General features: G+C 41.1%; 1 protein-coding gene across 2 annotated transcripts in view; it reads left to right on the top strand.

The window, feature by feature from the left end:
- n4bp3 (NEDD4 binding protein 3) overlaps positions 1–21,284 on the top strand; it is a 40,443-nt gene that overhangs the window by 1,079 nt on the left and 18,080 nt on the right. The window contains exon 1 of one of the 2 annotated variants that reach the window (XM_059346393.1): positions 6,711–6,797. The exons of the other annotated variant lie outside the window; for it this stretch is intronic. The gene's annotated coding sequence lies outside the window, so the exon portion shown is untranslated. Of the gene's footprint in view, positions 1–6,710; positions 6,798–21,284 lie in introns of those variants that run through there. 2 annotated transcript variants of the gene reach the window in all.

Raw genomic sequence — 21,284 nt, forward strand, 5'->3', positions numbered from 1 at the left:
ATTTTTCCATCTTCTCCAGCCCACAGCTTTATGACACAGAGGTGACGGAGAGATGACATTTTGCAATCAGCTCTCCTTTATCAAGCCAAAGCAAAAGAATAGTTCACTGTCAGCTGGAGTTTTGTGAGTCAGGATCTTGCAGTCAGGATTGGCTGCAAGATTACAGTTTAATGAATCAGTTAATTCTTTTTGCATTTTATGGAAAAACTACTTACCCTGGCTTTAAAAGAAAAATCTAAATACTTTTTAAATAGGTTACACTAATTATGATTTTAGATTATTTTTTGGGCATTTTTTGGCTTTATTTGATAGTGGGATAGTGAGATACAGAGTGAAAGTGGGAGACAGAGGGGAGCGAAAGGGCCCCAAGCTGGATTCGAATCTGGGGCCCTCTGCTTACAAGGACCAAGACTTCGTGGTCTGCAGCATCAACTGGTTTAGAGCGAATAAACAAAGCTGCATGAATAAGCGTTTGTCTGAAGATGGCAGTGTAATGTGTTGCTGCAGGCTAATCTGTCAGTAAACAGTAGAAGAAGAAGAGATTGAGCAAGAGAGAACGAAAAAGAGGTTGCTAGTCGGACAACTTTGGCTAACCATGAGAGAAAATCGAGAGAAGTCTTCAGGAATTGGATTCAATTAGGCAACTTATTGAATTAATCAACAATTGTTCTTTAATGTCATGCTTAATGGTAGCTACGACAGTACTTATTTGGAAATAGTGTTCCCATCTCCCATTTAGAGCATTTTGACAAAGACCATCCCAAGTGAGTAACTTTTCCACGCATTTCGAAAGTTTTATCAAATTTTGGTGTTTCCATCAAGTTTTTCTCCTGTGAATCTTCAAAGTGCCCATTTGCACTTGAAATTTGTTGATGGAAACATGACTGCTGATTATTGCCATATTATCAGCATTAGGTTATTCTTGTATCATGATCCTTCATGTTGTCAATATTGCAAAGCCTATCTGTTAGCTTAAAGCCTGTTGGGAGATTTTTTTGACAACAACCTATTAGCACAGTCCGTCTCCTTGCTGCTCTTCTCTCAGCAGAATCAGGCAGACAGCTGATGTGATGTCTTCGTTCAGCTGTTTGAGCTCCCAGGGGGTTGACACTCCCCTATGTGTGTGTGTGTTTGTGTGTGTGTCTGTGCATACATGTGTCTTCTTAAAGTACTGGCAGCTGATGAAACACTAATTCTGCTGATCAGTTGGATGTCTGCTGACCATTTGTTGGCTAACCAAAAGAGGAGGATACAAATTCCTCTCTGCATCGAGCACAGTAAGTTTGAATAAACTGCACGCCTCAGTATTCCCACAGTATGATGTTAGTCCTGATGTGAAGCTTAAATAAAGGTGCAACTTAACACTTGTCCTGTCAGAGCCCAGTAAATCCAACATCCCCATTGTGAACTTCATACTAGACTTTTCCTTGCTGTAGCGTGTAAGTGCATAGCAGGTCAGTCATGCATGCTACAGTCTAGCAGATGGTGCAGCGGGGAGAGCCAGCCTCAGGCCAGCCAGCTAATCAAACACTAATCAGCCCTTCTTTTCCACACTGTACGCTCTGCCTCCCCTTCTCAACTCTGTTTCCTCACATTGTCCTCCTCTTTCTCCCCATTTTCTCCCCGTTTGCTCCTAATCTGTGGCTTATCCTATTACCCTGTTCTCTCCCTCCTGTCTGCACTCATCTTATAGACTCTATATAGACAAGACCGTGCCTGATCACTCAGAGGAGAAAGTGTCGTGCTCTTACACTTGGAGTTTTCACTCCTCAGTCATCTCTCTGCCCGTGGCTGGGCCTGATCCGCTCTGTGGGCCGTCTGTCGCTGCGATTAAAGCCTGGCCGGGTTAAGAAAATCACTGTGGGGCTTGGCCAGGAGTGCAGGGCTGCCTGCCTAGATTCTGCCACTGTTGGATATAAGACTGTTTAGCTCAAAGCTATCACAGTAAATGGTAATAGTTTGCATGACATTCATGTCAGTAGAACTGAAAGAAAGTGTTTGTCTGTGTAAGTAACAGTCAGAAGTATACTTTCTATGTTTTTGTACATTAGATGATTAGTTGTTTAACCAAATCAACCACACAATTCGTTTGTGTGTGTTCGAGTGAGCCTCAGTTAAACATTGTTTTATTTTACATGAATTCAAATGGGTAAAGTTGTAGGACTCACAGGCTTGACCTGAGTTTTTTTCCAACAGGTAATACTGAGAACACACCCAAGTTAATCATTATCACCAAGTGACAGGTGTTTCCTTATAGCAGAAGATTGATCGTTGAAAGATGGTCCCTGACCTTTCTCCTTGACAGATTGAAAACTAAAACAAAACAATAGCTTTTATATGCTCCGCTCACTTTGGAGTTGCTTGTAGTGACAAACTCACAGAGAAGTATGACCCAATTCTGCCTGACCTCTGACCTCTGTTAGGGTTAGTTGATGTAGTTTCGGTTGTGTTTAAGTCAAATGCTTAACAAACAGAACTGCAGAAACTAGAAGATATTCAGTTCTTTTCAGTGATTTTCTTTGTCTTTTGGCAGTTTCTTTGGTCTAATCCTAACCCTTCCCCTAACCCTGTTTGTTAAGCATAGAAACTTGTGTTTTTGAAAATATGAGTTTTTGTACAATCTTTTTCCATTTCCTTTTTATACAGCATCCGAACTTATTTGGAATTGGGGTTAAACCATTTTAACTGTGTCACTTAGAAATAAAAGAATCCCAAATATGGGACGTCCCTGTGGATCACTGGTGGAGCACAGACCACTAAGGCTGAGGTCTGATTGCTTACAGACTGAAAATCAAGTATATTATTGTATCAATTTCGAAATGGCCAAAATTAAAGTCCCATTTTTAATTAATGTATTTTAAGAACAAGCTCAAATGAAACCATATTATCTGCCAGAAAACAACTTTTGAAAACTTTTCATAACACAACACTTCTGGAAAAATCATGGAACATCACAGATTGAGTACATATTAGTCTAAGTGTGAGTGTGCATGGGTGGATTTGGCATAATGAGGAGCTAGCTTGGTAGCTCACATGCTTATTTCTATCAATCAAAATCCCATCTGCTGCCAGATGAACCTGGCATATATTTCATATTTAATCACAGCAAAGTGTAGTCAGTCCATTACTTCCTGGGTTATTACTTACTGCGTGGTTGGCTGACCTGCCACCTGACTACTGAACAATAGATTTCTCCTCATGGGACAAGCGGGACCCTGTGACCTTCAGAGGGGAGAGGTCTGAGAGTGTAGGAGGGTGGACGGACCCCATGCTGTGACCTTTGTTTCTAAATGTCACCAATTCAGAGGGAACTCGGAAATGGCTGCTAACTCTGGCAGAATCTCATCCTGGGACTATTGTCTTGTTAACGAATGTAGCCTCTTTCCCCATGAGTCAGCCCGGCCTTATCGTTTCCTCGTGTTTTTATTGATCGGGCTTATCTCCTCACCTGGCTTCTATAGATATCAGCAGCAATGCTTACCGTGTGTGTGTGTGTGTGTGTGTGTGTGCGTGTGCGTGTGTGTGTGTGTCAGAATGAATTGTGTGCATGCAGAGTACTCGGCCCTTGTCTCTTTTATTTAGTCTGAAGAGTTGTAGCGTTACAGAACAAAAGGCCACGAGTCGAAGCCCTCCTCTGCGAGTGGGCATTGTTGTTTATTTTTATCTGCGCATACGAGCAGCAGTCGTCGAGGCAGCCCCAGCTCTCTTCTCTCCAACAGCAGTTCAGTTTGCTGTCACAACCTGTTCTTTTACATGAAATCAATACAGTGGATTTAAAGGTTATATTCAGTGGCCATGACCTGCGCATGTCTCACTCAGGCCACACAGGTAGTAAAGTGGAACGGTGGTTAAGAGTCACTGGCACTGAACTTTTACCTCTCTTGTTTGTTTTTTAGATAAATCATTTGAATTTGCTTAGTGTTAGAATGACAAGCTTGATAAATCATTGTTTGGTAATTGAGCACTATTATACTGAAGGTTGTGATTTTGTACTGTATATCATCACGGCCCAATTGCTGGAATTGAACTGTTGTCTAGCTACACACATATAACTTCAGTGGACGGGTATGAACTGCATCGAGAGGTGGCTCCTCAGAGCACCAAAGTGTTGGTGTTTACACCGCAAGCATAAGCTTTGGACCATTGGAACGAGAAGGTTTCTTCAAGCAGGCAACAGAACCGGGTTCAGCAGTCTCTATGGACATCATGGCAGAGGCCACAAGACAGAAGAGGAAATTTTTGGAGGAGAATTGTATATCAAGGAGAGGGTGACAGAGCAAGAGGCCGCCGGACAAGAATAAATCTCGGACTGGCTTATAGAGGAATAAAAGGCTGCAGACAGGCACCAAGCTGGACTTGTTTCCGCATTTTAACTTGAAGCTCATGAACTCACCAAAGTCAGAAACTTGGGAAATGGGACCAACTGAGGATCCCATAATATGCACAAAAACTCTTGGCAAGTAGATGAATAAATTTTTGTTTGGCAAAAAATTTATTTAGTTTGGCATTTCCCAAAATGCCAAACTAACTCCTAATCTGTCACTGTTCAAAAAGAAACTCCTGCTATCTTTTAAATCCTTCCTGACGGGATTTCAAAATGTCAAGTTTTTCAGACGAATAAACCGAGCTGAGGTGGATGTCTGACCCAGGATAATGTTATTTTCGAGAACCAGACATCAAGCTTGCCTCCCATAGCTTCTTCCTGTAATGTTATTGCCCTGAAGAGCTTATGCAGAGGAAATTAGTCTAGCTTGGGTTTGTTGTCTGGTCTCTTTGACTGGTCAGACAGGTACAGTATCTGTAATCAGGCCTCGACTACTCCATCTCTGTTCTTCCTGCCTTGCATTTCTATCTCCAGACCTCCACACTCCTACTCTCTCTCACCCTGTCCTCCCTCCTGCTGCTGCCATTTTCCCATCCATTAACACACACACACACGTACCACCTTCACCACTGCTCCAGGTTCCCAGAGCTTACTTGTTGGCGCTGCTCTGTCCGCCAGCTGAGAGACTTACAACTGAGAATCTGTGGAATCTGAGACTGAATATGCCTGTGGGGCCCAGAGGTAATGACAGGGGTGCAGCGGCACCTGCTCAAGTGTTAGACTGGGCTGCAAAGCTTTGATGAGGTTATCCCCTCCTTTCATTTTTCAGCTGATTTTCTTCGAATTGCACTCTGCAGGCCAAAGTGCACTGCAAAACATCAAATCCCTGCTCTGGAATGCCTTTAACAGTGTGCCAATTGCTACATTGTGCACCTCTGGTTGGCAAGGTGCATTATTAGCTGGGATTCCTGTGTGCCCACCTATTGGTGCCAGCTTTAAGAAGTCCAGATACCTTCTTCACTCAGCTCAGCTCTGCGGCCTGCATCACATGACAAAGAAAGTAGAAAGAAGTCACTCATTCCTGGTCAAGGAGCAGAGAACAATGTCCTCTCTTTATCCCCTTTCAAATGTGAGTTTGAGTTATGTAACTTGATACGATGAAGAACCCGTCCAGTAACCCAGCCTCAGGAAGGGGGACTTACACTTAGACTATTGTCCAGACGGTCCACGCTGAGACAACCCCCACATGCTCTCATTTTCCACTCCTCCTTCATGTGTGCTCTCTCAGTTTTTCCTACCCTCATCCCTCTTTCTCTGTTTTCCTGCTGTCTGTCTCCTAACCCAAGTTTGATCCCTCATTATTGTCTTATTATCCGTGCACAAACAAGGTACATTGTATAGTTGGTATTTGTCCAGTGAGGCTGGCTCTCATATGTCAGTGCAGGGCCCGGATGGACCATCTCAAAGCTGGTTCTCATGCAGGGCTTTTGTTTGTGAAACTGGGCGAACAAGTCCAACCACACTGGCCCCTGAGAGGGCTGAAAGAGCACAAAGAGATGAGCAGGTGAGGAGGGGAAGAGGAGGGAAAAGGAGAGGGTGTAGGGTGAGCAGGAAAGTACCAGGTTCTCTCAGGGGAGTAAAAACTGACTTGTAGCTGCTGCAGAATTCAACATATGCCGACCATACACTAGAAGTCTGACACCCTCTCACATCCAGCGACAATGTGAGTTATTAGTCACAGATTTGGCAAAGACTGGGGATCTTGCAGGGCCGCTACTTGCTGCAATACAACTAGATTCCTTTTGAGATTCCTCATCTTGCTCCTGACCGAACTCATTTAAGAAATAGGACATACTAACATTTCCTTTGTGTCTGCAAAAACATAACTCTACAAACACAAGATAAAGTCATAATTTGACAGTATCCTTGTTAATTCGGCATCAATATGATCCATAAATCCATAGATCCATTTTTTTTGCGTTAAAACCTTAAATTTTGGATTTCGTCACCTAACCTAAACCTCAGCTCTCTACCAGATTATCAAGGTCACAGGAGCAGAATTTTTCTCATTATTTTATTCTGATATGGGAAATCTGTCTGGGACAGAGAAATCACCCGAAAAGGAAATAGATGTAAGGTAGGCATTATTTATTTCTCCTAGTTTCCTATATAAAAACACACAGGTAGATCATGAGTGATACTCCTGTCTGTATTGAAACCATGCTCACGCACAGCTTAAGATCAGATTAGTCAGATCAGTACAAAGTCATCCTGCCGTGGCCAGCAGGTCAGCCGTGAGGACCAGGCAGCTCCCGCCCATCCACTCCTCCCTTCTGCCATCACAGACTGAGAAACAGGAAGTCATGTGGCGTGATAATCAGTAGCGCGAGCATGAGACAGAAAGACAGAGGAATATAGAGTGAGCATGGGATCAGGAGCAGAGAAGTGAAGTCTCAGGTGGACAAACAAACAGGTAAACAAGTTCCTTTTTTTTAATCTTTTATTTTTCTCTCTTTTATTTGGGTTTGTATTTGCTTAGGAAAGTCTTGTGATACTGAAAGTACCTAACTCCAAAGTCTACTGTGTCAAACTGGGCTTCAGATCAAAGCAAGACCTCGCCTAACCTGTGTGTGTATATTTAATACATTCCTGAGCTTACTGCTGGGAAAGTTTCACTTATTTACATGCCAGCAAAGCTCAACGTGCTGTGAACTCGCTGTTTTAAGGCTGCGTTGTCAGAAGAACAGCTTAAGCTGCAGAGAGACCAGGAAAGCAGCCTGATTGTTAATTACTCATCCCACAAGGCATGCTTGTTTGCAGAATTGGAATTAGCTAACTTTTTAACTAATCTTTCCTCTCGGGTGAGTGACGTCACACTGAGTTGCAGCCTCAGCCTCCCCTTTCACTCCGAGCACAGAACAAATATGCTAATTAACTCTTAATTGTTGAACGTCCCAATATGGAGCCACACGGTGCTGGAAGAATAATATATGGGATTATCTGCTCCACTGAGCTGTGCATCTTGATTTCCTCATTAAACCCTCTTTTGGTTGCATTCCTTTCTGTGTTTTTTTTTTTTTTTATGGTTGTTGGTCTGATGGTCTATTTGCGTTCCTGGAATTCCCCCTGAGTTGTACCCGAGCTGGGTAACAAGACTTCATTGGATTGCCTTGTATTGTTGAATTGAATTGTAGAACTTGAGGCAAAACGTCATAGTCTCACAAGGTGGAATTCTCCTCTCTGTTGTTTCTTGTTGTTTTGCTGTCATTGTTATCAGTAAAGTTGTGACCCGTGTCAGCTGAACACGCTGATCTTGAGTAGTTCTCACTGTGCTGCTTCTCAGCACTTACAGACAACAAACACTCACTTTATTTACAGAGAAACTCCACGGGAGGAAAAAGTGCTGATCCTCTGACTCGGCATCAGCATGCGTCAGCATCAGTGTTTACTACCTGACACGCAGCCTGCTCTGCTCTTCTGCTGCTGGTACAGTGCAGATGAGATCAAAGGAAAAGGTTTGCTGGGATGCTGAGAGCTTTTTAACTTTGTGTGTTATTTAGGCTTGAAGTTGAAAGCATTAACATTTAGAGCAGTCATACTGTGCTAGGGCTGGGCGATATGGACCAAAAGTCATATCCCGATATATTTAGGCAGAATATCTATATATGATATATATCCCGATATTTTTTTTATCTCAAAGTGACATCTAGATATATAGACTTGTACTGTTATGCAACACTCCTAGTTATAATGTTCAAGAACGGAGTAGTTGCTATTTTATGTTGCAAAATACAAATGCCAGCTATATTTAGCTAACCTTGTTCCACAGAACCACCTGAGAAGCTGTCACTGGAACCTCTTTGGAAAAAGGCAGGTACTTTCAAAAAAATACCTGGCAGGTGATTAGATGAGCCAGCTGTCTATCACTGTCAATCATGGACTGCCTAAGCCAGTCAGTAGAAGAGCAAAAGCCTTCAGTGTCATTTTTCGCTCTTCATTCAATGAAGAAACACTCTTCACTTCTTATATAACTGCAGCTATTACATCTTCTTTAGTAGCAACTTTTTTTTTTTTAATGAAACAGTCATGCCTTTGATGACACACCATAGCTGCCAGTTGTCCCTGTCAGGTAGCGAATTGTTTCAACTGCTGGTAGAGTGGACACAAACGCATTACTTGAAGCCTGACCAGATGGATTTGGTGATATGTGATCTATGATTCTCTTGTGATCTTGTGATTTTGTGAGAACCAAGCTGCCTTGCAAGGTACATAATAAGCTACAGTGACAGTGACCTGTGTTGAATGACACTATAGAGTTGACATTGCTAAGAGCAGCTTTTTGTCTCAAACTCTGTGCTGCTTGCCACTGGATTGCAAGTCAGAGTGCATTCTGCTGAACAAACTGATGACACCATTTACAAATCGCCCAAGTATCATTTTCTGCATTATATTCAGTAAACAAAACCTTTCACCTTATCAGACGACATATACACTGAGCTATACATGTAATTGGCCAAGATATATTGGTTGGGCTCTACAATTTTCAGCTGTAGTCCACACGTTTCCCTGCTATGTGTTTGTGCTGAGTGTGTGGTCTAACGTTGAGGGTGTGTGGATGGATGCGCGCACGTTCACCGCAGCTGTTAAGTGGAAACGGTTCAGGTGTGGGTCGATGTGGGAACCACTCGATTTCTATCTCTGTAATCACAGAACGGTGACTCCTACATGAACCGCTCCAGGAAACAAAGAAGCCACAGAGAGAGAAGAGAAAGAGAGTCTTTGCTCACATCCTCCCCTGCTCCTCGCTCTGATGAATTTAATAAGAAGCTAGCGCTCATGCTTTTGTCTTTATCAGCTCAATTTAACACTGCATGTCTCCCCTGCTCTGATTAGGTGGTAGAATTATCAGTCATTAAATGTCTGATATTACCAACTTAGCTCCCACGGGAACCAACTTTGTATAATAGACGTTTTAGAGAAACAGGCTCTTGTCCACATTACTTCTGTATGTTTATGGACGATGTGAAGGCACTTAATAATTACCTAGTGAGAAATGTAAGGAATGCAACTTTGTTTCCTCACATCGCTCTCTCCCTTTACATTCTTCCCTCTGAACTTGTGCTCTGTGCTGAGCACACTGCTGATAGCAGCAGTTGGCAAACATTGTACAGGCTTTTCTTGTTAACAAGGTGAACAGAAACCAAACAGACTTGTACTCAATCCAGGATAGGGTGAAATAAATTCCATGTCACTCTGCTGTTTACTTTCTCACAAATTCCAATGATGTTATTGAAGAAATATTTCTGTATGGTGCAGTTGTTGACCTCCTTGATGACATCAGGGGAAAACTAGAAGTCAGTGGCCCTCATTTATCAAGCAAGCGTAGAAACGAGCGCAGATCTGAGTGTATATTTCGTCTTACGACAGGGTCCACGTGTGATTTATCAAACGATCGTATCTCGCCAATCACAGCGTAAGAATGATCGGCTGTTGATAAATGTGGCGGCTCGAAACAAGCGTAATTTAAATACCACACCCTAATATATACCCGATTCAGAAGACTCGCCTTCAGAGTTTACGACACCGAAGGGCGCAATGCGGCCAAAAGGAGGATTTTTTCACCCTCTAAAGTCAGCTTTATTAGCAAAGTGCACCGTTACAATTAACAATAGGGGCAATATAGACATATTACAGAAATACGCAGCGACGGAGGTTTATGAAATAAAAGTACTTCTAGTTATAAACTCAAACAAGTCCAGTGATTATTTTACATTTGGAGCACGGACTTAGAAGTTTTCAGCAACAATGTTTTAAAGTAAGTTTTAATTCTAAAAGAAGAGGAATTTCTCAGTCAGAAAGTGAAACACTGACGTCCAACAGCAGCAACACAACAAACTGGTTTTGTTTGGCAGCTTAAAAAGTGAAAAAGAAGGAAATCAGTGGTGCTGTCAGCAGAGTAGCGGACCATTAAACTCCCGGCGAGGTTTGAGTAATTACATGGTGATATATAAAGCCTAATAATCTATATAATATCCGAATGTTGCTATTATTATGATGGAGAGATATTATTCACCTCTTTACATTTACTAATAATGATGTCCTAGTCAGAGGAGCGTGTGGCAGCGCTGATTGGAAATGTTTCTATTCGGGCAGCACCGCTGGTGAAGGAGACGCTGACGCTCCGGTACAGTAAACAGTAACAGTAAACAGCAGAAGACAACAACATTTAATGTCCTCGGCTGGTATTCTGTTTAAAGAATTTCACGATCGCAGGGTTTATTTATTTTTGGATTATGTTTTAATGATAAATTATGTGGTCTAAACATGTTTTGCTTTGTCACTATTAAAAATCAAAACACCACAGAGTTTTATCAGCTCCAGGCATCGATACGGTAGTCTAAGATCAATTCTCCGACTCAGACGTGTGGACTTCACGCTGACTCAGATTTGCGTACACGAGTTGAGAGCAGACATGAGATCTGATTGCACCGTCCGCTCATGTCCAAATTGATAAATGCCGAGGCTTGCGTAGAAATCATCTTACGCCCACTTTACGCACACTTTCTGACGTACGCTCGTTTGATAAATGAGGGCCAGTGTGTTTATCCAGTGTGATATCTGAGATATAAGGCTGATGGAATCGGCCAAACAGATTACATGGGAAAAATCTGGAGGCATATTCATCTCAGCACTGTAATTTTCTCAAAACAAGTAAACATGTTGGTTTTTAATTATAGAAATCAAATCATGCCAGGTACTGTACTTCATAGCCTATATTAATACCTGGACGTAGTGCCAAAATCATCATCCAGACAAGAACTAAACAACACAGTGCCAAAATGTGTCATGCTTCCAAGATTGGTCAAAATTGTGCCAGCAGTGTAAAGATGTTCAGAAAGACTGACGCTCAGACACAAGTCAGCAGATTTTATTGAGACATAAAATTGTCCGTACTACATCACCTTAACAGGGTTGTCAAACTGATCTATGAAAGGGCCATGTTGCTGCAGGTTTTTGTTCATCATTGTACACTGAAAGCCCCAAGTACAGCATGTTGTTGTTTTCTATCCATACTGCTCTTTATATTTGTTGTCCGGGGACCAAGGACAAACTGTAATTTGTTGCTATCTATAGAAAGCGAACGAAATTACGTATTTTTGTCGACCAACCTGGAAGTAGCATCACCATGAGGTCTATTGAGATTTCTCTTTTGGGATTTTTGCATTTGATTTTGGGTCATTGCAGAAATAAGCTCTGTGGCAAATACACCATTTCTGATACTGACACGTATTGTTCAGCAGGATAATCTTCACACATGAACACCACTATTATTATGTTTGAAGCGATTGAAGCCGACAGAAGTAAAAAGCTGACGTTATGCTATAGCGAGCTACACAACAGTCACATGACTTCAACGTCACTACCGTTAGCTTCAGACGGTCTCCAACAAGCTAACCAGCAGTTTTGACAAGGTAGAAAAACCGTAGGCTAATAAATAGTTTTTTAACATTGTTCTAGAAGTGTTGGCAAGAGGACTGAAAAACACAACTAGAGACTGTAAGGTGGACTAGTGAGAGGGTTTCGGCGTGATGACTTTTAATGTCTCCGACAACCACTGTAGTCTCATTTAGCCACAACTGCCTTTTTAGGGACACTTGAAAACGTCAAAATTCACAAGTGGGGGGATTAACTAATGTATTTTATGTCGCACAACAAAACGTGAACATCTCTTTAGCTTGTGTTCACCACCGACCTGATTTCAGGCATCTAACCAAAAACCCATTCAAAATCCTCATTGAGTTTGAGAGGTTAGACCCCCGGGTGCTAACATGCTAACTTACTTGACACTCTGCAACATACATATATGTGCTGTTTTGATGTATTACGTGCCGTGCTGGAATAGAAAGTTTAACAAGTCTAGCAATAATAATTTAGAACAATTAGTTCAATTGGTTCCAATATAATTTGCTTCAGTTCAACCCCAAGATTTCTAATGCATGACTCACTGTTGAAGGTGGAACAGATGGACAGTGTGAGACATGCTGTTGTTCCTGGAAATGTATAAAATAAGAAAGTCTATTTTAGTGAAGGAACACAGTCGTTTTTTTTAAAATATTGCCTTTATCAGATTTACCTCTAGTATTTGATGTTTTCAGTTAGCATCTTGTTTTATCACTCAGTAGTTTGGTAGATTACTATTATGTGCATGCATGCGTGGTTGAGTGAAGGTCAAGTGGATGTCACTTAAAACAACACTGAGGTCAGGTACTTATCCTAATGCTGCTGGTACTAATCTCTCTTTGTCACACACACACACACACACTCATCAAGTTTGAACTTGTAACCTCACTGATGGATCAACAAGGGCATTCATCTTAACAAAGTTAGAGATTATGTAATCAATCCTTTTTCACACCACAAATTAAAGAGACTTTGATATTTTAACAAAACAGACTGTACTGTTGGAAGAGAACCACAGCAGGGTTGTTGTTGAATAAATAACACTACCAATACATCTGGAGGTAAGAGGTGGCCCAGTGAACACACTCCCTCGGGTGTCGTCTGCTCGCACTGAAGCAGCCTTACGTAACATCAGTCAGATTCAGATCAATAAGGTTCCATGAAGCACCAGTCCAACCAGTCACCCCAGATAACCCCATATTATTGCTACTGTAGTCAGAGCCAGTAATTGAATTCTGTGCCGAAATACAATACTGTAAAGTCAGCAGAGGCAGTAAAGGCCGGAGTGCACTGTGCAGGCTGCCATCAATAGGCTAACCGAGGCAAAGTGAGGAAACCCACCTCAGCTGGTCCGCCTCAGAGTCCTGACAGCTGATTTGTGGAGTGAGTCCAGGTCAAAGCCAGCAGGTCATTGGCAGGACTGTGAGACTTCTAAACAGACTACAAATCCTCTAAGGAAGCCATTCTTTACCAATGTGTCCCAAGATTTTAAGTTTTCAAAGTTTTCTCTTCTGGGTCAGCAATACTAGAGGCTGCTGTGGACATTATTAATGACAGTTTGAAAGCATTTAGTTTCATCCATCTACTCAGTAATGAGTTTGGAGAAAGAACCAGCTCAAATCTATTAACACTAAAATGCTGTTTAACATACTGTAGATATTAAGATCAAATAATAAGATGGATGATAGCCATGGCACTATTTGGTGAGGAATTATTTAATTCTTTCAATTGGTTCAATATAATGTACATTTGCTAGACGGGCTACTTCTACAGTTCAGTCATATTTACAGATAAACCTTGAGATTTGTCCATAAAATTAAAGTGTAATAGAGACTGTGGCATAATGAAAAACATCAACATATCATTTTGCACTGTGGTCGCTATTGTACAGATACTGTGGCTCATCTTCCGCCAGCGCTAGCCTTGTCAGAAAAATTCAGAAATGCATGACCAAGTTAGCACTCAATGCAAAGAGCATGACAACATAATTTTTCGCGTGTGCATCCTCATGACGGGGACACTACAGGAAGCATGAACCTGGTTAGTCTGTTTGTAGTGTATACACTCTGCTGAATTTAAGATTATGTGCCTGTATGTAAAGTAGCTGTGTTTGTACCAAGACTCTTATTATATTAGCTAAAGTAAAATTTTTCTTCAACGAAACATATTAGTGCATCAAACATTGCAAACATGAGTTCAGGGTGTATGTCATGCCTATAGTAGTATAGTTTGGCATGCAGTCTGCTTTCCTGTCAGTTCCCCCCTGTCAGAGCTTGTAGAATTAAACGTCTGTGTGCTCAATAGTGTCCTGTATCTACAGCCGTGACCAAATACGACCCGCTGACCTCTGCAAAGACTCAAGTGTTGCTCATCAATGGAGACAGTGTGACACTAAACACTAGGCCTTCAGCTTTAGCACCACCATGTCTAACCGCCAGTGAATTATGCCCCATGTTTCACAGAGAGGCCGCTCATCATCTTGAGTGAAATGAAAAGTTCTGTCTGTTCTCTCCTTCAGAAAGCGGAAGACAAGAATCACCTCGAGGCAGTTTAGCATGAAGCGTTTGACCACATTTCCACGTCTGTGTGTAGCTCTTCAGATTTTTGACATTACATGACATACAAATTGCCTTCAGACGTGCAGATAAAGGAACATTTTCTGACCCCGCTTTTCAACATCTTGGCTCCCCTGAATGGCCTCGGGGTCTGTGGAGAGGAACGAGCTCCGTCTGCCTGATTGTCTCCCATCCATATTGAATAACCTGCTAATAATTAGAGGCTGCTGCTGAGCGCCCCTTTGCTGTCATGCCCCACAGCCAGAGACACTCTCACACTCACTCATTACACGCTAGCATGTAAAAGTCAATCAGAGAGTGGAGCGCTCCTTTGATTCACATGTAGGGTTTCTTGTGTGCCTCCAGCGCAGCTCAAATATAAGTCACACTTGAATTTACAGGAATTTCTTTTTGTTGCTTTCTGGGGTCGAAACAAGTCATGCAGAATAGACATTATTAGTGGTCCAAGAAGCGACACTCGCAGCTGGAGTCCTTTTGTGTTTGTTCTCATTATTTTTCTGCTTTCTTATTTTTCTCTGCTGAAAGTGTTTATACTGCAAAAAAACATAAGAATAAAAATCACTAAAATTGACAGGTCGCTTGCGAACTTCACCAACATGAAATAAATAATAATAATAATAATAAATACATTTATCTGCATTATTTTCAAATGGGTTTCTGCTCTAAAAAATATCAACTTTTGTGACATTTTCTAAATTTTTCTCAAAATTCATCCCAAAACATTGTCAAAGTGTAAATCTTTCACTTCTGCACTTTACAAAGTTCCAAAAACCAAATAAAAACACCCATGCAACCCAGAGAGCTTGAATCTTTTTCACAACATCCACTGAATTGTGACAAAAGTTCCTCTCGGCACAATCTGCATTCAATTCAAAATTCTGTTGCTGTGTATTTTTAAAAATGTGCAAAATCCATTAAGATACACCTCCATAAGTCTTCATTCAAATGCTACCAAAGCTGACACAGACAATATTGATATAACACGTGTCAAATGATGAGTCTGCAGTAGTGTTGTCAAAAATATCGATACTCAAAAAAGTATCGATACTAAAACGTTGTATCTGGATACAATACTCATTTTCAAAAGTATCGATACCTAGCCAAGGAATGAATACTTACGATAAATTGTTATTTTTTTTATCAATCTTGCCTAATATTGTGCACAGCATACAACCTCAAAATATTGTTCTAATTGTTATTGTTTATTGTATTTATTTTTTTTGCACTACCTCAGACCTGAAGCTTGTTATCATAGTTGCAGTTTCTTTTTGCACAACTGTTTTTGATTATAAATATTTAACCTGTGGTTCTGTTAACTTTTACATATTGCATTTTTCTTGATAATAAAAATATTTCTTTTAAATTTTGGGGTCTTTGTTTTTATCCTTGTGGTATCGAAAATGATATCGAGTATCGAATATTTTCCTGAGTATCGGTATCGAGTTGAAAATTTTAGTATCGTGACAACCCTAGTCTGCAGTGATGTTCAATATCTTGCTTCAGCTGATTCTATACTTTACTTGACAATACACCAGAAACTAACAGAATTTTTGACCGTTGTGAGTGTTTTAAGTTTAAACGCACAAAAATACACTTGTTATATCATTGCCTCAAGTTGCTAGAAGGTGCATGGAAAAGCTGTGTCTTCCCAGTGGTGCAGTGTGAGTCACTTTGTCTGGGATTCAAAGGTCCAGGGTTCAAATCTTGCGGGGGGGCAAGTCCTACTTTCCAACAATGCAGCAATCTATGCATGTGGTATGTTCACAATTGCTCATTGACTTCAGTCTGCTTTCACCCCCATCATTGCAGCTTGACGTTATATTTATTCAATGGATGAGGTCCTTGTTTTTTGTCCGACATGTTGACCAATTGTGCTTTTTTCTCAGCATGATACTGCAACAACCCCCATGATTTCCTGTCCTGGCAGAGCAGGAGTTAAATATAATACTGCAGTCCTCTGTAGAATAGAAGAAATAAGGCCAGTGGCTGATTTGGTAATCGCACTATAGTGTTTTACACAACTAACAGCTGTGAAAACTAGCAAGCACAGCTTTGATAGAGCTTATATAATGTAACAGTGTGCGCTGTGTGGGAGTTTTAGATGTAACCTGCAAAGTTACCCCACAAACGTAAACAAACTTTGATCACGGATCAGGGGAGAGAGAGCGCCGAGGGAAGAGGGCAGAGGATCGGAGCTGCGAGCCGTGCGTATGCTTTTTTCGGGGCTGTGCTGAGTGACCTGCGCGCACACACGAGTGTGAGTGAGCGTCCGTGGGAGTGAGCGTTTTGTGCATCAAAAAACTGACGAGCCCGAGCTTGTGTTCTGTAAAGTATCTTTGGAATTTGGCTTCCCTGTCCTTGTCTCCTCGGTCTCGGTCCCAGCGCTGACCTTTGTGTTTCTGAGGGTTTGAAATGTCCCCTCTTCACGCTCAGGCATTTCATTGAAAGCTTTGTTTTCCCCACGGGACACCTGATTACAATATTTTAAGAGAGAGCGTCCTTGAAACCCTCCTCTTGAAGGGTGCATGTTTTGTTTTCTTTGTGGTGTAGTAAAGTGTCACTTATATGGTTTTCTGGACGAGTTAGGATATCACCCTGAGAAATCTGGAGACTCATACCTCTCAGCAGCATCACATCTTTCTTCTTTATTATGCATCACTCTATATCACCAGAACTGTACAGCAATAACAGTTAAAGTAATGTGATTTTATACCTATTGCAGTGTTCAGTATCACTCTTTCCCTATTTCAAGATAAACAGTGCTGTCCCACAAAGTAGTTAAACTGATGCTCAGCTCCATGCAGCAGGCTGGCCAGATATAGTCCGTAAACGAGCTTCATTCATGCACTAATTTGACTTTAGAGCTCCAGTTTACATCCCATAACTTTACCAGAAACTAGCACAGCAGCAGATGCGGGTAAAAGTGTACAGCGTCAGACAGATCGAGAGGCTCACGTGTTAGCTACGCAGCACTTTGATACACTGATGTTTAACATTTTTGCGTTTGATCAAAGTTAGCAGCTTCTGTAAAATCTCATCGCTGCTTTGAAAGATGCATAAATCAGGAACAGAGCACTTTTCAATTAGACCATAACTGTTCAAGGCTGGTAGGAAGCACTGCTTTGATCCGTGTGTGTGTGTGTGTGTGTGTGTGTGTGTGATTTAAGGATGTGTGTTGCATTTCAGGGCCCCATGGCTGGGCTGTAAATCTTGCTGTGTCTCCTGGTTTACTCGGGGCCCGTAAACTAGAAGGCAATTATGGAAAACAACTGGATGCAAGATTTCTTCAGTCCTACAAGATTTGTGGTTGCAGACTAAAAGGATTTTTGTCTTCCCATCTACCCAAAAGGAATTGCTTTGCCTCACCCGCCCTCACTTCATCCCCAGCTTCCCGTCAAGCATCGATTGGCCTCTCATGTCTTTGGCAGATACAAGACACAAACAGAGTAAAATATCGTACCTAAAAATACTGTGTCAGACCTTGGCCAGTGGCCATTAGGTTTGGCACACTCATGATTTATTCATATGGTGTCAGACACATACACACTCAGCATGACCTGCACTGACTCACATCCATCATGTCTCACTCTGACCCGAGACACAGAAAGACTTCCTGGTCGGACGGCAAAAGAGAAGTTCTCACATTATATTTGATTGTATTCTTCATCATCGATGATCAGGTTTCTTTCCTCAGCCTGAGTTCAGCCTGTATTATATCGGCTAATTAGGAGCCGGATGCTTTAGTGGAAAGTTTTACATTGGGAGAAATGGTACCTCATGAATACAAACATGAGCAGCTTGGGCTGCTTTGATCTCGGACTGGCTGAGAGCCCTGAGTGGAGTGGGCTGGAGCTGCCGTTGCACAGCTCTCACTGCCTATTTTAACCATTTGCATAATTGTTATAACTGTGGGGGCCAGCAGTGCAAAGCACTTGATAAATGTGGATTGTATTAGAAGCAAGAGGAGATCCCAGAGTGTCACTGCTGTGTCTGTGCTCATACATAGTATATTTCTGTGTGACAGCAAGAGAGAGAGATCACATTGAGCTACTATGTCTTGTGAGTGTGTACTGACTGAGGACTGACCGCAAGGTGTCTCGCTGGGCGGTATCACCATATGTATGGCCAAAATGATTAGAATTGTGTATATTGGATATATTTTTCTAGAGCGTTTGTATCGCAGTCTTGAAAAACCACAGCCATAGACTGTATAAAAGTATTAGACATAGTGACTTTGATGTCACACAATGGTTTGTGGACTCCGGTTTTGAAGCCTTGAGTTTGGCATTTTAGCAGTCTTTATTTTGGTTTATAGCTGTTGTTTTGGTTTTCTTGCAAAAAATAAACATGAGGTGTTAGTTTTCTATGAGTCATAAGTATTGATTGTAGCTATTTTCAAATTTTGGAGAAGTTGTTGCATGCTATTTAAGAAAATACCTGGCTAACTCATCCAAGAGTTGCACTAGCCTCACCCAGACTCTCCTTTTTGAAGGCTGGCTGACTGAAGGACATTGTGTACAAAACAAAAACCCGCATTCCTTTTACTTTGCCATGGATAGTAGTTTTTTTGTTTGTTTATGTAGGAGCTATAAACAAGTGAACTCAAGTAAGTGGCATTTTTTGCTGCTTTGTGACTTTTATGGGGGGATATTTTGTTATATTTTTGTACCACATGTACATTTACAATTTGATTATTTTTTAGTTTAAACTCTAGCTTTAGTTAACCAAAATAGATTTCTCCCGGTGGCTAGCTTCGCTGTACCATAGAGGTGATGTTTCACCAACATGGAGTATGGAGTAAACAAAATATTTACCACGTGGTTGTCCCTTATTTTTTTATTTTTTTATTTACCAGAGAACTATTGTGATATATTGATAGAGGTGGACAATATATATCATCTACGTTAACGTTTTGACAATATGCAATTTTACATTATCGAGCATTTATAATATCTCAAAAAGAAAAACTGGTGTTTACCCATTTGGTGTCGCTACATTGAAATTTAACTGGGAGTCTCTTGAATGCTTAAGTTTAAAGAAAATAAACGATCTGTTGTTCTAAAACATTGTCCACCCACAGATGAGGTAGGTAAGCAACTAGAATTTTAACTTTTAACTTTTTTTTTTGGTAAAGAAATCACATTTCAAAGGATATTGTTAGATTATTGTTATCGGAAAATTTTAAAAAGCAATTAAGATTTTTTTTTTGCCCATATCGCCCTCCCCTATATATTGCTGTGCTATATCATGATATACAGTATATGCTGTTTTTGAGATATGGAGATATAAGGTTTTGGCCATGTTGCCTGGTGATGAGCCCAGGTTTGATCCCCTAAGCAACCACCATACCAATCATCCATGTACATAATGTACATTTTATTTAAACCAAGTTTCCACATGATGATTTCTTAACTTCCAAGCCCAATTAATGTCAAACATACAACTTGCAGCGACCTGAATCTTGCTTGAGGTATAGAATCAATCATCCAAGTGGCCATTTTTTACTTTACTGTTGCTTTACAGTAGTGCAGGGGCCAGCAGGAACAGGTTTGAAAGCACATCTCGTTGGTGCATTTAAGGACGCTCAAATATCTGAGGCTTAAGAGTCATCTGTCAAACAGCACCTTTTCCAGTGCAGGAATAAAAACAGCGTACATGTTTGCATATTGGTGATCTTTCAGGTTGGATCTTGTGACAACATACCTTTACAGTAGAGTGTTTTTTGGCAGCCTTGTCTCTAATATCAGTTGCATTTTTAACTGTTCTTTGTGATGGATTACCAATCAGAAGCAGCTTTTAAGCCTCTCTGGTTTATTTTCATAATTAAATTCATTCAAACCAACAACATATTTGTTAGAAAATAATCTTAAGATTTATGATGTGGTTTGAAAAATGATTAGCACTAATGTGAAGTTTTCAATATTGGTTATTAATGGGCTAAAACTAGTAAAACGTGCGGTATGGCCCTTTAAACTCTACCTGTTCTATGAACGCCACATAAGCTGGCTGAGCACAAAAGGGGAATTTGCCTCCCTCGGGTCCTGTTTATAGTGAGAGAGGCTGCGGCGTGTTTGTGTGTTTTATGGTCTCGAGAATGGTTTATGGCTGCTGGGGGTGTTTATGCACGGGAAGAGAGCGGGTCAAAAGGGTGAAATCAATAGTAAGCCTTAATGAGGTTGTCTGAAAGGAAGGAAGGGAGGGGATATGTGGGTGATTTGACAGACGATGTTGAGAGAAGATTTGCAGCGTCGAGCTGAAGAGCCTCAAACTCAAATTGACAAAACAATAGTGCCTCTTAGGTAGGTGTGAGGGTAACTTGGCAACTGGTTCAGTTTTGTCAAAGTCAGGAGAAAGTGTTAGTCATTGTCGTGTTTCTTTTCTCCACAAAATGTTGCCTGCAGTGACTGACAGGAAACTTAATGGCACACAGACAGCCATCATATCTGTGGAAAATGTATTCAGGCCAGACTAGACTTATGAAAGCACACTGTGTGATTTGGATACACGTGCTTTTCATGAGGGACAGGAAATTTGCAAATGTAACCCAGTACATAATTGGGGATAAAAATATTATTAGTTCTTTGAAATTATATATATTTTTATTTATCAACCCTTATTTGATTATTATTTATTTATTTATTATTTTCCCATTTATATTTATTTTGCACACACCCAGTATTTATTTGTATATTATTTTTCGAAAAAAAAAAGTAGTTCCACCCTTTTCTCGCGAGAGTCAGAGTGAGAGCAGCCATGACGAGCAGGTGAGAAATACCGAAGCAAGTCACTCTTTAGTAAACAAAAACCGGCGGTTGTTAACTCACTTTAGAGCACAGAAAAAGTCTGGAAACTGCACCTAACGGGAGCAGAGGGATTGTCGAGGACCTGTGTGTTGTTGTTTTCGGCAGAGACCTGGTGAGTTA

Source organism: Centropristis striata, chromosome 12 (assembly GCF_030273125.1).
Source record: "Centropristis striata isolate RG_2023a ecotype Rhode Island chromosome 12, C.striata_1.0, whole genome shotgun sequence".
NCBI lineage: Eukaryota > Metazoa > Chordata > Actinopteri > Perciformes > Serranidae > Centropristis > Centropristis striata.